The following is a 15,373-nucleotide window of genomic DNA, read 5'->3' as shown; positions in this document are numbered from 1 at the left end:
ACGGGAAAATTCGTGATACATATCATCATATATCATATCATCTCATATCTCATATATATATTAATACGATTGGGGTGGTCTCCCCTTTCGCCACATGGCAGTATATAATTAGTGATTATAATTTATTTTAACCCATGTTAATTTAATAAGTATACAATTAGTGATTATAATTAATAATTACTGTTATTAAATTACAGTTATTAATTTAATAAGTATGTAATTAATAATTACAGTTATTAATTTAATAAGTATATAATGACAGTTATTATAATTAATAATTACAGTTATTAATGGAATCTACTGATTACAGTAATTAATTATTGTAATTTAATAATTAATGATTATTACAGTAATTTAATAAATATATAATTAGTGATTATAATTAAAAATTACTGGTATTATAAATATTGTTAAAAACTAGATATTTACTTTAAATTTATAAATACTGTTATTAAAAAATACTGTTAGTAAATTACTGATTATTACAGTAATTTAATAAATATATAATTAGTGGTTATAATTAATAATTATTGTTATTGTAAAAATAGATATTTACTTTAATTTTACTTTAAATTAAAATTATAAATATTGTTATTAATAAATACTGTTAATAAATTTAGTAATTATTGTTCTTTTAAAAATAATAATAAATGTTATTAAAAGTATTGTTATTTCTTATTTAATAAAATATTATAACTACTGACTATTACTGATAAATACTGTTAATTTAATTTAATTTAATTTTGCTAATTATTAATTTAATGAATATTGTTAATAAATCCTATTCATAAATTTAATATTTATTATTATAATAAAATAACTAAATAAAAGTATTAAAACTATCATTAATGATTACTTAATTAAATAGTATAATTACTTACTATTATTAAAACTATTATTGATAAAATTTGTTAATATTGTTATATTAAAAATATCATTTCATAGGCTTGCATGTAATAACAACAGATTCCTAAAAAGATGCCAAGGGTAAATGGGCTTAGAAACAATGTTGACAAAGTGAAAAGAGGGAAGAGGAGAGAGAATTTTTAGGAGATGAGGAAAAAGGGAAAATTTTGTATACTTAAATTTAGATTCAATTTTTGCAAGTCATTTTTCTTTGTTTCTCTTTTTTTTTCTAATGAACCAAAAAATTAATTTTACTTTGATTTTCATTTAGCTGTTTGCATGTCTTATATGGAGTCATTGTTATTATTTCTTAGTTGCTAGTTGTCCAATTTTTAGGTTGATTTAAGCCATTCCTAGGCTTATGATTTTGCTGAGTGTAATTTAGTTTCTCTAATTTCATAATAAGCTATAAGAGAATACACATGAAGTGCACACTCTTTGTTCAAGGTATGACATCGTTTTATTTTCGTTGATCATTCTTTTTGCTTGAAATAGTAGTCCATGCTCTGTTTTGGTTGACCAATTTTTAGCTTAAAAATAATGATCAAGTGATCAAGATTCGCAGTTCTCACTTCTTTATTTTCAAGTTCACATCAGCGCCCCACCAAGGGGCGCCCCACAATGCCCCACAGCACATCCCGATCTTGTATTGGGAACATCTCTCAATGATAAGTATGGGAGATGATTAGACATCATCAGGTGTTATTCCCAAATACAAGGTCAAAATGTGTTGTGGAGCATTTGTAGGGGCCCCTTGTGGGGCGTTGATTTTTTATACTCCAAATAAATCTAATAGCTTTATGTATGAATTCTTGTGCTATTTTTTCCTTTAAACACTACCCCACCTTTTGTTGGTGAAACATGGATCCATGTTTAAGATTGAGGGCATAAGATTGATTTCTCGAGATATACTCACTGCATCAACATTTTAATTATATGACTAGACTTTTCATATTGTTTCCTTTATGAGATCTATATCTTTATATATCAATCGGCAAACAGCATGTTCAAAGTAGTTCTTGGAGATTGTATATTACTCTTTAGATGATTTACTAATCAAGTAAAATGGATATTGCATATTTGTTAGGTTGTTTATTGGGTTCATCTTCAAGTAGGTCTAGTTCTATGTAATTTGGTCTAAGAGTCTACTATAGTTGTGTTGTATGTTACATAGTGGCTATTAATTTGGTAGTAGCCTAACGTTATAATTTGTAATGAGTAACACTCTCAATTTTATGGTATACCTAATTTCCCAACATAGAAGACCACTAAGACTACAATTTCTCATAGTACCACTTGATTTCATTAGTATCAAGTGCCTATTTTGTTTTACCAAAAAAGAAGTTTTTGTTTACTTGATGAAAGTTTGTAAAGTGTTTTGTGGTGGATTTCTTTGTTAAGTGTGTTTGATGATCAAGGACCAGCTTCAATTTATGCTTTTCTTGCCACTGGTTATAATTGTATTAATCGTATGAGTATTGTTCTCTCTAATAGTTGTCTAATGAAATGTTATTCTATGATTGTATCTATGCCCTTAGAGACAATGATCGATGCAGCCAAGGGGTGTTCACAGAAGCTTTAAATGGTCCTCTCCATATGTCACCAAACAATGAGTTGGATTTTCCAAGCCCAAAAACATCAGCTAAACTTCAATGATTCCATCTCTGCTACAATTCATTTTATGCAAGGCCTTCATGACAATTCCTGAGGTTCTTCCCCATTAAACCATATCTTAGAAATCAATACACAAGATATTCCTCTTCAAAGGATTTATAAATTTTAAAACATAAGAAAGATGTATTGTGCCTAGGTTTGATGTTCTCTTCATTGGGCATATTAACAATTGAATTTTTTTAGTGTCTTGGGTTATATTTTGCTTGAATTTTTAGATATTTTTGGATTTAAAATTTGAATGGGAGTTCAATGACATCCATCAAACCCAAAATCTTCGATGTGTTGTAGTGGAGATAATTTCTATTTGGTATATGAGTTTCTTCCACAGAAGTGGAAATTCAGGATCTGCATCCATTATGTATTTTCCCATACATTTTCATGAATGCAAGGTTAACCAGTTTGTAGGAAGGTTCTTTCATTTGGAACCAATTCCCTACTCTCTTATTCCCTTGATAAATTGGTTGGTGTTAGCACCCGATTTTTTTTCGGTCCACTACATGAGCCTCTAATTCACCTCAAACACCCGATAAGACCCTTTCAACTTCTCCGAAACACCCAAAAACCCAAAAAAAAACAAATTTTATCCTGAAAGCCCTCAAAGCCACCAATAAACCTACCCGATACCTATCTAATGACCTCGATCGACCCTCACTTACACCTTAACCATTAGATCAGACACAACCATCAGACTCGGGACCTCCCAAAATACCTACTCATGAAATTTAAACTCAAGATTCCTTCATTCACCTATTCATCAAACAAAGATTCCATTTCGACCATTCTCGCACCCATAACCTATATCCACTTGATCCGAACACATCTAAACCAATCGAACTTTTCCAATCACCCCAGAATACCAAAAAACCCATACATATGAAATTCCATCCCAAAACACCTTTATTTACCCTTGATCACACAAAGATTACATTTCGAGGCTCTAGATTGACCGGATTCTGAATCTACCTGATCTAGGCCCGGTACAAATCGCCTTAGATTACCAAAAAATCCTATCCCACGAAATTTCACCAAAAATTGCCTTTGTTTGCCCCTTCATCGTTGCTGCCAAAAAAAAAGAAGAGGGAAAATATAAAAAGTAAAAAAATTAAAGGGTAATTTTTTATAAAGGAGAAAAAAAGTAAAAAAAAAAAGAGAGAGAAAATATAAAAAGTAAAAAAAGGGGGTAAAATAACAATTTTTTTGAAATCCCAAAAATAAAATGCCAAAAATAAGCAATTGAAAAAGCAAAAAAAATGAAAATACAAATATATGAAAAATCAAGTTAATAAATAATGAAGGAATTAAAAAAAAAATCAACATAAATAGAAATACAATCAAAAGGAAAAAAAGAAAAAAAATAAAAAAAAAGTGAGAAGAGAAGGAAAATATCAAAGAATAAAAATTCAAATTAAAAAAAAAGAATCAAAATTTTCAAAAAAAGAGGACACCATTGGGATCTTAAATCTCTGATACTTCGTGTAGTAACCCAGTCAGTAGATCTAAAATCCGCTCAGACTTCATCTACCTCTCAATCTTCCTCTTTCTTTTCTCTCTTCCATCTTTCTCTCACTTCCATCAGACCATATCGCCCTGATCGGCAAACCGACGCTGTTCATCGTCTTCCCCCCATTTGAACCACCAGAAGCGGCGACGAGAAAGAGAATCTGAAGCTCTACACTACTCACCGCCTTCCTCTCATCGTCACTGAACAACAGGAGGGAAATCACCCCTCTACATTCAATCTATCGTTTTCTCGGCAAAAGCAAAGCATCCTCAGCAACAAGATTTCCTTCATTTCCCACTCAAATTAGCCGAATCCTTAGTCTCGCAAGCCTTGTCGCTTGGATCGCAATCGGAAGGTCATTTCCTGCTTATTTTTTGTCTGATCACTCCTCAACGAGTTTCTTGTTATCCAGAGATAACACTCCGAAGTCGAAACAGTCTAAAACTACCTTGCTTCATCGATCGTTTTCAGGTCATATTTCAATCAGGTAATACTCCTTCCCGCTCCATCCATGTCTGGTTTTATATGCTAGATTTGTTTTCTCGTCGATTTTTTCTACATCTATAGCTGGGAGGAAAGAGACTAGGTTGATCCAACTTCTGTATCTCTCGGTACCAAAACAAATCTGTTGTCTACTTTACTTGGATAGCCGTTTTTCTAGCTGAATTTAGAAGAAGAATCCCTACTTTTATCGCCATTGTGTTTTCTTTCTGAATCAATGTTTTGGGTGTTAATTAGTTCATTTTTTTTTTCTATGAAGTCAGACTGATTGAATAGGGATGATTGATTAATGCTATCTCTTGTTAGTCTCTTGTTCTGTTAATTGCTGATTGATTGACATCATTTTAGATTGCGGTTACTCATTTTTTGTTGCGCGGCATGAACCGAATATCTATTTGTCTCATTTTGATATAGTTTGAGTCAGCTCATTCATCTTTAAGTAAGAAAGGATATACTTGCTTGTCTATGTACTAAGTAGTTTGTTTTGTTTGTTGATGCGTTTGTTGATATATTAAATGAATATGTAATTGTGATTGTGTTTGGAACCCTATGTGGGCCCCACCTTTGGACTTGAGAGAGGGGTGTCTAACCCCTTCCCTGATACCTATCCAGACTGGTTGGACCGGTGTCTTGGGCTGTGGGAGTCATTATTGAGCCAAAATTGTTTTAAAAATCACCTCCATTTTTCAATCTGATGGGTGGCGACTCCATTTCCGACCTATATGGCAAAGTGAACCGTTTTTCGACGCTCACAGTTGGTTATTTGTAATCTCTCCTTCACTTAGTTTGTTAAGAATGTACAATATTGTTGATTCAGTGCTTATATATTGGTTTATTTACTCTAGCATATGTTGTAACTTCCTTGTATTCTAACTGCAAATCACACGTTGAAGTGGAAGATGGTGATGAGAATGCACCAAATACAAAATGATTAGTAAATAGCACTAGCACTTTTCTTATATTTGAGTTTTGGATTTTTCCTTGTATTTGAGTTGTTAGTTTTGGAACCTTAAAGAGGATAACCATATGTTTAAATGCTAAATAACACTAGTAGTATCAAATATATGTGAACACTAGTGGGAAACTTGAGTCATTTTGTATTTTGTTATTTAGATGGTTATAGTGCTATAATTACTTTTTATATATTATCATTCCTATTAAGAATGAATGATTGGAATTTGTGGCATGGATAATAGATGTGACATTCAGTTTGGTTACCGTATATTGATAAGATGCCAATTTATAGCCTCTTGGCCCGTGCTTAAGCTGAAATGGGACATTCAGTGTGGTTATCACGGGCTCCGCTCCACTAGTAATAAATATATTAAGTTGAAATGTGTACGAAGTAAAGCCCGGAATGCAAGAAATGGGATAGTATCTAATGGTAACATTTGCCTTTTAACTTATAAATTACAAGAATGCCACATAAAAACAAAACCCCTTATGTGACTCACTTGTAATTGCCCCTATATTATTCAAAATTTATATGACTATCACATATTAGGCAAATCTTCCAACTTGTAATTGCCTTTATGGTATTTGAAAATTACAAGATTACCACATATAAGACAAACATTCCAATTTAATTTACTCTAAAGCATTCAAAAATTATAAGAATGCCACATTTAAGATAAATTTACTCTCTTTACAGCAATGTCATTATTATATTCGAAAATTACAATAATGGCATATATAATTATTTACGATTATGCCATCTTACAAAATAAAATTCCATCCCTCTTCTCTCTCGCTTAATTCTTTCTCTCCTATTCTTTATCTTAGCTTTCATTTATTTAATAAAATTAAATAAATTATTTTAAATCAATAAAATAAAAGAGATTTTGACATTGAGAAAAAGATTTTAATAGACATTTATTTATTTATTTTATTAAATTAATTTATTATTATTATTATTATCTAAGCATTTATTTAGTTAATAAAAGTAAAATAAATTATTCATAAATCAGTAAAATAAAGAAGATTTGACATTGAGAGAAAGATTTTAATAGTCATTTATTTATTTATTTTACTAAGTTATTTATTTTTTATTATTATTTAAGCACTTATTTATTTAATGAAATTAAATAAATTATTTTTAAATCAATAAAATAAAATAGATTTGACATTGAGAGAAAGATTTTAATAGACATTTATTTATTTATTTTATTATTATTATCATCTAAACATTTATTTAGTTAGTAAAAGTAAATAAATTATTTATAAATCAATAAAATAAAGGGGATTTGACACTGAGAGAAAAATTTTAATAGACATTTATTTATTTATTTTACTAAATTATTTATTTATTTATAAATAATTTACTAACAAATTATTCCCTCCCCTTGAGCCCAATATTTTGGTAGAGTTGTCAATGGGTCGGGTATGACCCAACGGACCCAATGGACTCAAACCGATTGGGCTAGTTCTAGTTCCGGGAAGTGGAACCAACGAGTCGATTCCAGGTCCTGATATAGGGTCCCAATTTTTATCGGCTATACATAAATATTTATTATAATCGGGTCTGTTGGGTCCCAATGACCCGATTGAATCAAGAACCGATCAGTTTGGTTCCAGTCCAAAAATTACAAACCCTATCGAGTTCAACATTTCATGTTGGGTCGGTTTTGGTTTCAACTGGTTCCAACCCAGACCTGTTATGAACGCACGCGAACATAGGTAGCAGCATGCACAACAGCGCGCGCCGCTCGGCAGCAGCGTGCGCCACCAAGCACAGCAGCACGCACAGCAGCGCACGCCGCCCGACAACAGCACTTAGGAGCCGCGCACGCACCATCCGGCGGCAACACTAGAGAGGGGCCCACACGACAGCTCAACAGGGTGGGTCCACACTTATCTTGCCACAACAGCTCTGCTCGCCAACTCGCCACCAGCTACATCATTCCTCATCCCTTATCCTTATCTTATCTTATCTTCTTAAGTAAGAGTTGTATTACCATTAGAAGTAGGGAATTAGGAGTTTGAGTTTGAGTTGGATTACCCTAGCATAGCCGAATCCAACAAGGAACTCCCTTCTGTAATCTCCTATTTAAGGAGCTACAAGTTGAAGTAAAGGCAGGCAGTTTTTCGACCAAGAAAGGTGTAAAGAGAGTTCGGGTGATCTCTTGAACAAATCACCCACCCGGCTGCCACAATAGGGTCTGTATGCAAGGGAAAGGGCAAGGGAAAGCAAGACTCTCTCCTGGTGGACCGACCCGTGATGAGATCCTACGCCCGGGCCCATAACATTCTGGTATCAGAGCCTACTGTCATGGGGGAATAGGAGCCGCTGTCTTCCAGGGTCCACGAACTGGAACACAAGCTTGCAGAGACCAGCATGGAGGTTCGTGAGGTCAAGGACGATGTCCGAAAGCTTAGACGCTTGCTGGAGACGTTCTTATCCAATAAAGAAAGAAATTTAGAAGGAACCACCACCAACAACAGCCGCAGGCCGGACTGGGCAGAAACGTCCGACGAACATCAGATCGCTGCCTCAACCACCGCTGTTATCCCCAAATACAGTCGACTAAAGTTCCCGTCCTACAACGGCACTGGCGACCCACTGGGATGGTTGTATCGCTGCGAGCAGTTCTTCTGCAACCAGCGCACCGATAACAAAGACAAGGTCAGTCTGGCCGCCGTCCACCTCACAGAAGAGGCACAACTCTGGTTCTACCATCTAGAATAGGAAGAACCCGGGCTTAGCTGTGAACAATTTAAATCCTATTGCCTTCTCGGGTTTGGCCCCCCGCTGACAAGTAATCCGCTGGGCGAATTAATCAACCTCAAACAAACCGGAACTGTGGCGGATTATCAACGACAGTTCCAAACCCTTCTCGCTAGAGCAGCCTTGGTACGCCCAGACCAGCAAGTCGACATGTTTACAACAGGGTTAGTGGAACCCCTAAGAGTGGACATCGAGATGCAATACCCTCCTAATCTAGTCACAGCGATGAATCTCGCACGTGCCTTCGAAAGGAAGATGCAGCTCTCCCACGGGAACCTCAGTGTCGGACGACCGACATCAACATGGACACCTTCGATGACAACAGGAGTGCCTCCCTCTTCGATCACCAGCAGATAACAAAGGCTTCCTACAGGTAACCCCTCCAGACCAGCATCAAGCATAGGAAGTAGCAGGACTGCACCCCCCATTAGGCGACTGACCCGAGCCGAGATGGCGGAACGGCGCGCAAGGGGGCAGTGCTTCAACTATGATGATCTATACTCCGCCGGGCACAAATGCAAGAAGTTGTTCTGCCTTCTGGTAGAGGAGCCCAAAGAGGATGAAGACGAACCTGCAACATCAGAACCAGAAATCTCCCTCCATGCCATCACGGGAATCAAAACTTCCCAAACCATGCAACTGAGAGCGTTGATAGCAGGACAGCCAGTCCGTATTCTAGTAGACTCCGGAAGCACTCACAACTTCATCAGTGAACAAGCTGCCCGCCAGTTAAATTTACCCATAGAAATCAGACTGCAGTTACAGGTAGTCATGGCCAACGGGGAAAGAGTTCATAGCCCCGGTATCTGCAAGGACACTGAAATTCAGGTCGGATCAGAGTCCTTCCGCGCTGATTTATTCGTACTCTCCTTGGATGAAATTGACATTGTCCTGGGGGTCAAGTGGCTGATCACGTTAGGGCCCATCCTTTGGGATTTCAGCGCCCTGACAATGACCTTTCACCTGGATGGGAAACTGGTTACATGGCGGGGAACCAGAATAAGAACAAAGGCGCAGCTGCATACACTCCAGGGTGAGGTCTCACGCGCAACGGATATGGAAAGGCTCCTTACGGATTTCTCTGCAGTATTCAAGGAGCCCAAGGGGCTTCCCCCTCCCAGAGCTTGTGACCACCAAATCCCTCTGATGACTGGATCAGATCCCGTTGTTGTCAGACCCTACCGCTACCCACATCGGTAGAAAGATGAAATAGAGAGGCAGTGCACAGACATGTTACAGCAAGGGATCATCCGCCCCAGCCGCTCCCCCTTCTCCTCTCCAGTTCTTTTGGTACCCAAGCAAGACGGGACTTGGAGATTCTGTGTAGACTATAGGGAGCTTAACAGCCGGACGGTCAAGGATAAGTTTCCTATCCCCGTAGTAGAAGAGCTGTTGGACGAGCTCCATGGCGCGCAGTATTTCTCCAAACTAGACCTCCGATCAGGATACTTCTAGGTCCGAATGACTCCAGAAGATATAGAGAAAACGGCCTTCAGAACACATCATGGCCACTTCGAATTTCTGGTCATGCCTTTCGGTCTTAGCAACGCTCCCTCCACATTCCAGGCCCTGATGAACGAGGTGTTTCACTTCCATCTCCGCAAATTTGTCTTGGTATTCTTCGACGACATCCTAGTCTATAGCAAATCGTGGGTAGAGCATGTGCAACATCTGCGGATCATTCTTGAACTCCTGCAACAACATCAGCTCTTCCTCAAGCGATCAAAATGCTTCTTTGGGGAACGCAGGGTCCTTTACTTAGGACATGTGATCAGCGGTCAAGGGGTCACTGTGGATGACTCCAAGATTCAGGCCATCAAGGAATGGCCCAGACCGCAATCCGCCAAGGCTCTCCGCGGTTTCCTAGGGTTGACAGGCTATTACCGCAAGTTCATTCACAATTACGGACTGCTGGCGGCCCCACTAACAAATATGGTCAAGAAAAACGCCTTCCTCTGGGACGGTACAGCTGATGCAGCCTTTGTAAAATTAAGGGAAGCCCTCTCATCCACACCGGTTCTACAATTGCCAAACTTTGATCTTGAGTTCACAGTGGAGTGCAATGCATCCGGCATCGGCATAGGCGCCATACTGCAGCAGCAAGGGCATCCAATCGCCTTCTTCAGCCGCAAGCTGGCCGACCGCCACCTTAAGTTGCTCGCCTACGAACGTGAACTTATTGGACTAGCTAAGGCAGTGCAGAACTGGATGCCGTATTTGTGGGGGAGAACCTTCATAGTCAAGACGAACCACTATAGCCTCGAGTATCTGCTGGAACAACGGCTCACCACCTCGCCGCAGCAGCATTGGGTCAGCAAACTTCTTGGGTTTGACTTTCGGGTAGACTACAAGGCAGGGGCCTTGAACCATGCCGCAGATGCCTTGTCCCACCGAGAAGAAGATATGCTCCTCCATGCACTTTCACAGCCCCGTGCCTCCCTGCTAGAAGACATTCGAAATGAACTGCCACAATCACCCGAATGGAACGATCTGATCAAGAGAATACAAGCCGGCATGACCAACCCAAATTGGTCCGTGCACGACGGTTTGGCACTATACAAGGGGCGAATCTACCTCCCGGCCAACTGCCCCTTAATTCCATCCATTATCTCCACCATACACAACGCCACGCATGAGGGTATCCAGAAAACACTGCACCGCATTCATGCGGATTTCCACTGGCATGGTATGAAGACTTCGGTACGGGACTTCATCCAGAGTTGCTCGACGTGCTAACAGCAGAAGTGGGAAAACTTGCACCCAGCAGGCCTTCTCTAACCTCTCTCACTCCCCACTCAGATCTGGGCAGATATTTCCATGGATTTCATCGAAGGACTACCCAAGGTTGGAGGGAAATCGGTGATATTTGTGGTGGTGGACCGCTTCTCCAAGTATGCTCACTTCCTTCCCTTATCTCACCCCTACAACGCGGTTTCAGTTGCCCACACCTTCTTCGCCCACATCTTCCGATTACATGGGCTACCCGAATCCATTGTAAGTAACAGGGACCCGATCTTTACCAGCACCTTCTGGAAGGAGCTCTTCCGACTGCAGGGAACAGACCTGGCCTTCTCCTCCGCTTACCATCCACAGACTGGCGGGCAAACAGAGGTGGTGAACCGAACAATAGAGATGTACCTCCGCTGCCTTGTGGGAGACCGGCCCAGACGTTGGGTGGAGTGCCTCCCATGGGCCGAATACTGTTACAACACGTCCTACCACTCCTCCCTTGGCATGACTCCCTTCCGGGTGGTGTATGGCCGAGACCCTCCCCGTCTTTTATCTTACGAACCCGGTTCAACACGGTTGGAAGAAGTGGATCGCAGCCTCCAAGATCGCGATGCCCTCCTGACCGAAGTCTCCTTACGCTTGCAGCAGGCACAGGCACGCATGAAGCACACCTACGATCAGCACCACCGTGAAGTCACCTTCGAGCCGGGATAGTTCGTTTGGCTGAAGCTCCAACCCTACTGGCAGCTCTCCCTCAGGTGTCGGGTTCCCCCAAAGCTAGCCCCCAAGTTCTACGGGCCCTTCAAGGTTCTACGGCAGATCGGGAAAGTTGCCTATCAGCTCGAGCTACCGGAGCACAGTAGAATCCATGACACCTTCCATGTGTCCCTACTAAAGCCTTTTACAGGGACTCCCCCTGATCAAGTGCCTTCCCTACCCCCTCTAAAGGACGACAGGCCCATCCTCCAACCTCGAGCTCTTGTCCGGTCACGCGTCAATCAGGGTACCTTCGAGGTACTAGTGGAATGGGACGGACTACCATCAGCTGAGGCCACCTAGATTCCTTGGACTGATCTTCACAACGCCTACCCAGATCTCGAGCTTGAGGACAAGCTCGTGGTCCAGGAGGGGTGTGATGTTATGGACGCACGCGAACATAGGCAGCAGCACGCACAGCAGTGCGCGCCGCCCGGCAGCAGCACGCACAACAGCGTGCACCACCAATCACAGCAGCACGCACAGTAGCGTGTGCCACCGGACAGCAGCACGCACAACAGCGCACGCCACCACGAACAGCAACGCATGTCGCCCGACAGCAGCACTTAGGAGCCGCACACGCACCATCCAGCAACAGCACTAGAGAGGGGCCCACACGACAGCTCAGCAGGGTGGGTCCACACTTATCTTGCCACAATAGCTCTGCTCGCCAACTCGCCGCCAGCTACATTATTCCTCATCCCTTATCCTTATCTTATCTTATCTTCTTAAGTAAGAGTTGTATTACCATTAGGAGTAGGTAATTAGGAGTTTGAGTTTGAGTTGGATTACCCTAGCCTAGCCGAATCCAACAAGGAATTCCCTTTTGTAATCTCCTATTTAAGGAGCTACGAGTTGAAGTAAAGGCAAACAGTTTTTCGACCAAGAAAGGTGTAAGGAGAGTTCGGGTGATCTCTTGGACAAATCACCCACCCGACTGCCACAATAGGGTTTGTACGCAAGGGGAAGGGTAAGGGAAAACAGGACTCTCTCCCAGTGGACCAACCCGTGACGTGATCCTACGCCCGGGCCCATAACAAGACCCGACCCCGTTGTTAGTCCTATGTTTAGGGATATCAATAAGTAGGTTTGAGCTCAATATTTTTGAAGGGGGCCATGGCTTTCCTAGGTCCTCTTGGCTCCACCCCTAGGGTTGGGATTAAACCTATTCACAAGTCATGTTGGGATGTGACCTTTGCCTTTATATCAATCGAACATATTCAAGTCCAAGTTTGATCATGATCGGACCATCAAGCCTAAATCTTGAGCCCAAGCTCAACCCCATATAAAGCTTGAAGCAGTGAAGCTCGACCAAGAAATTGTGAAAAAAGATTTGTATTCTTTATTTAATGAAAAAATTGATTTATTTATATTAAATTGACTTCAAAAGTGAAAGTTTTAATTATTTATTGTTTTATTTTATTTTATTAAATATATTATTATCCATAACTTTTATTTATTTAATTCAACATGCGCCCAATATTTAGGATTGTCAATGGGTCAGGTTTGGTTCTAGATAACTTGGACCAATCATATCCTAATAATAAATGAATAGTTACTTATCTTATATATATATATATTAATAGGATTGGGGTGCTCTCTCCGTATAGTAAATGGAATCTACTCGTGCCCATGTGAGAGTAACCCATTTCCTATTAATTATATAAATATTGTTAGATGATAAGATATAATTACATAATTATATAAATATATAATAGTTATTATATATAATTATAAATATTGTTATTATAATTATCTAATTATATAAATATTGTTTATATAACTATCTAATTATATAAATATATATTAGTTATTATAAATATTGTTAATAACTAGATATGGAACCGTTCGAACGGTTTTCCCCGTTTTTATTTTTTTTTCATTTATAATTTTTTTTTGTCAAAACGGGCCGACCGTTCGACTCGGTAATTGGACCCCTAATCGGTTCGGTCTCTGGGTTGGTTTTAAGACCCATGATGTTATGTCATTCGAGCGTGTGACTTATATAACCCAAAAATGGAACCATTCTGGCCACCAATTTTCGGGTCGACGGTTCGACCGTGCAGTTCAATCGGATGGCCCGTTCTGACAACAAAAATTAAAACAAAATGGCCAAAAACCATTGGACGTTTTGGCCATTTTTTATTTTTTAAAATTTTTGTCAAAATGGGTTGACCGTTCGACCCGATAACTGGACCCCTAACCGGTTCGGTCTTCGAGTCGATTTTAAAAATCATGATGTTATGTCATTTGAGTGTGTGACTCATATGACCTGAAAATGGAACCATTCTGGCCATCGGTTTTTGGGTCGAGGTTCGACTGTCCAATTCGAATGGACGACTCGTTCTGACAACAAAAATTAAAAAAAATAAAAAAACAACCAAAAACCATTGAACGGGTTGACGGTTTGACCACTTGGGTTAATGGGTCGTTGATCGATTCAATGGTTTTTGGCCAGGGACCGGGATTGGGGTAATTGTCTGGATGGTTCCCAATTAAAAAAATAAAAAAACGGACGACCCGTTCTGACAACAAAAATTACAGGCAAAAAATTGAGTGTGTGGGGTCTATTAAGCAGTACCATGTGTTATGTGATTCGAGTGTGTGACTCATACGACTTGAAAATGGAATCGTTCTGTCCACCGGTTTTTGGGTCGATGGTTCAACTATTCGGTTCAAACGGATGGCCCATTCTAACAACAAAAATGAAAAAAAAAAAACGAAAACCAAAAACCATTGAACGGGTCAATGGGTCAATAGGTCTGGTTCCATTCCAGCCCCTACGAAGCAGGGCCCCTCCGCTAGTTTATTTTATTACAATAAATAATTGATTTATTTATTTTACAAAATTAAGTAATTTATTATCCATAGATTTCTATTTATTTAATTTACTAAATTACTCAATTAGTTAATAATTTGTTTTACTAACAAATTATTTCTCTTTTTCCCCGAGCCTAATAATTTAGGGCTATCAATAGGTTAGGTCTGCATTGGGCAAGGTTAGAGCTAGGAATTTTTTATGAGGGGGGCTAAAATCTAAGTGGATTGGGGGGGGGGAGGGGGTAATTTAGGGCTATCAATAGGTTAGGTCTAGGTTGGGCAAGAGCAGAGCTAGGAATTTTTTATGAGGGGTGTCAAAATCTAAGTGGATTGGGAGTACGGGGAATAAATATGGGTGGGGGGGACCATTGGGGTGGGGAGTGGGGGAGTGGAAAATATACATGATGAGTGGGGATTTGTTGGGCCATAGGGGGCCATGGCTCCTTGGGGTCCCCCTGTCTCTGCCCCGGGGTTGGGATTAAACCTATTCATAGGCCATGCTAGGCTTTACCTTTATATCAACAGAACATATTTAAGCCCAAGCTTGAGCATGACTGGACCATCGAGCATAGATCTTGAGTCCAAGCTTAACCCCCATATAAAGCCCAAAGCCTAATTAGGAAATTGCGAAAAAAAGATTTATATTCTTTATTTAACAACAAAATTGACTTCAAAATTGAAAATTTTATTTATTTATTTATTGTTTTATTTTATTAAATGTATTATTATCCATAAATTTCTACTTATTTTAAGTAAATCCT

This window comes from Nelumbo nucifera, chromosome 1 (assembly GCF_055504915.1).
Source record: "Nelumbo nucifera cultivar China Antique chromosome 1, China Antique-T2T, whole genome shotgun sequence".
NCBI classification, from domain to species: Eukaryota; Viridiplantae; Streptophyta; class Magnoliopsida; order Proteales; family Nelumbonaceae; genus Nelumbo; species Nelumbo nucifera.
The sequence above is the reverse complement of the archived record's forward strand: the minus strand, read 5'-3'. Positions refer to the sequence as shown.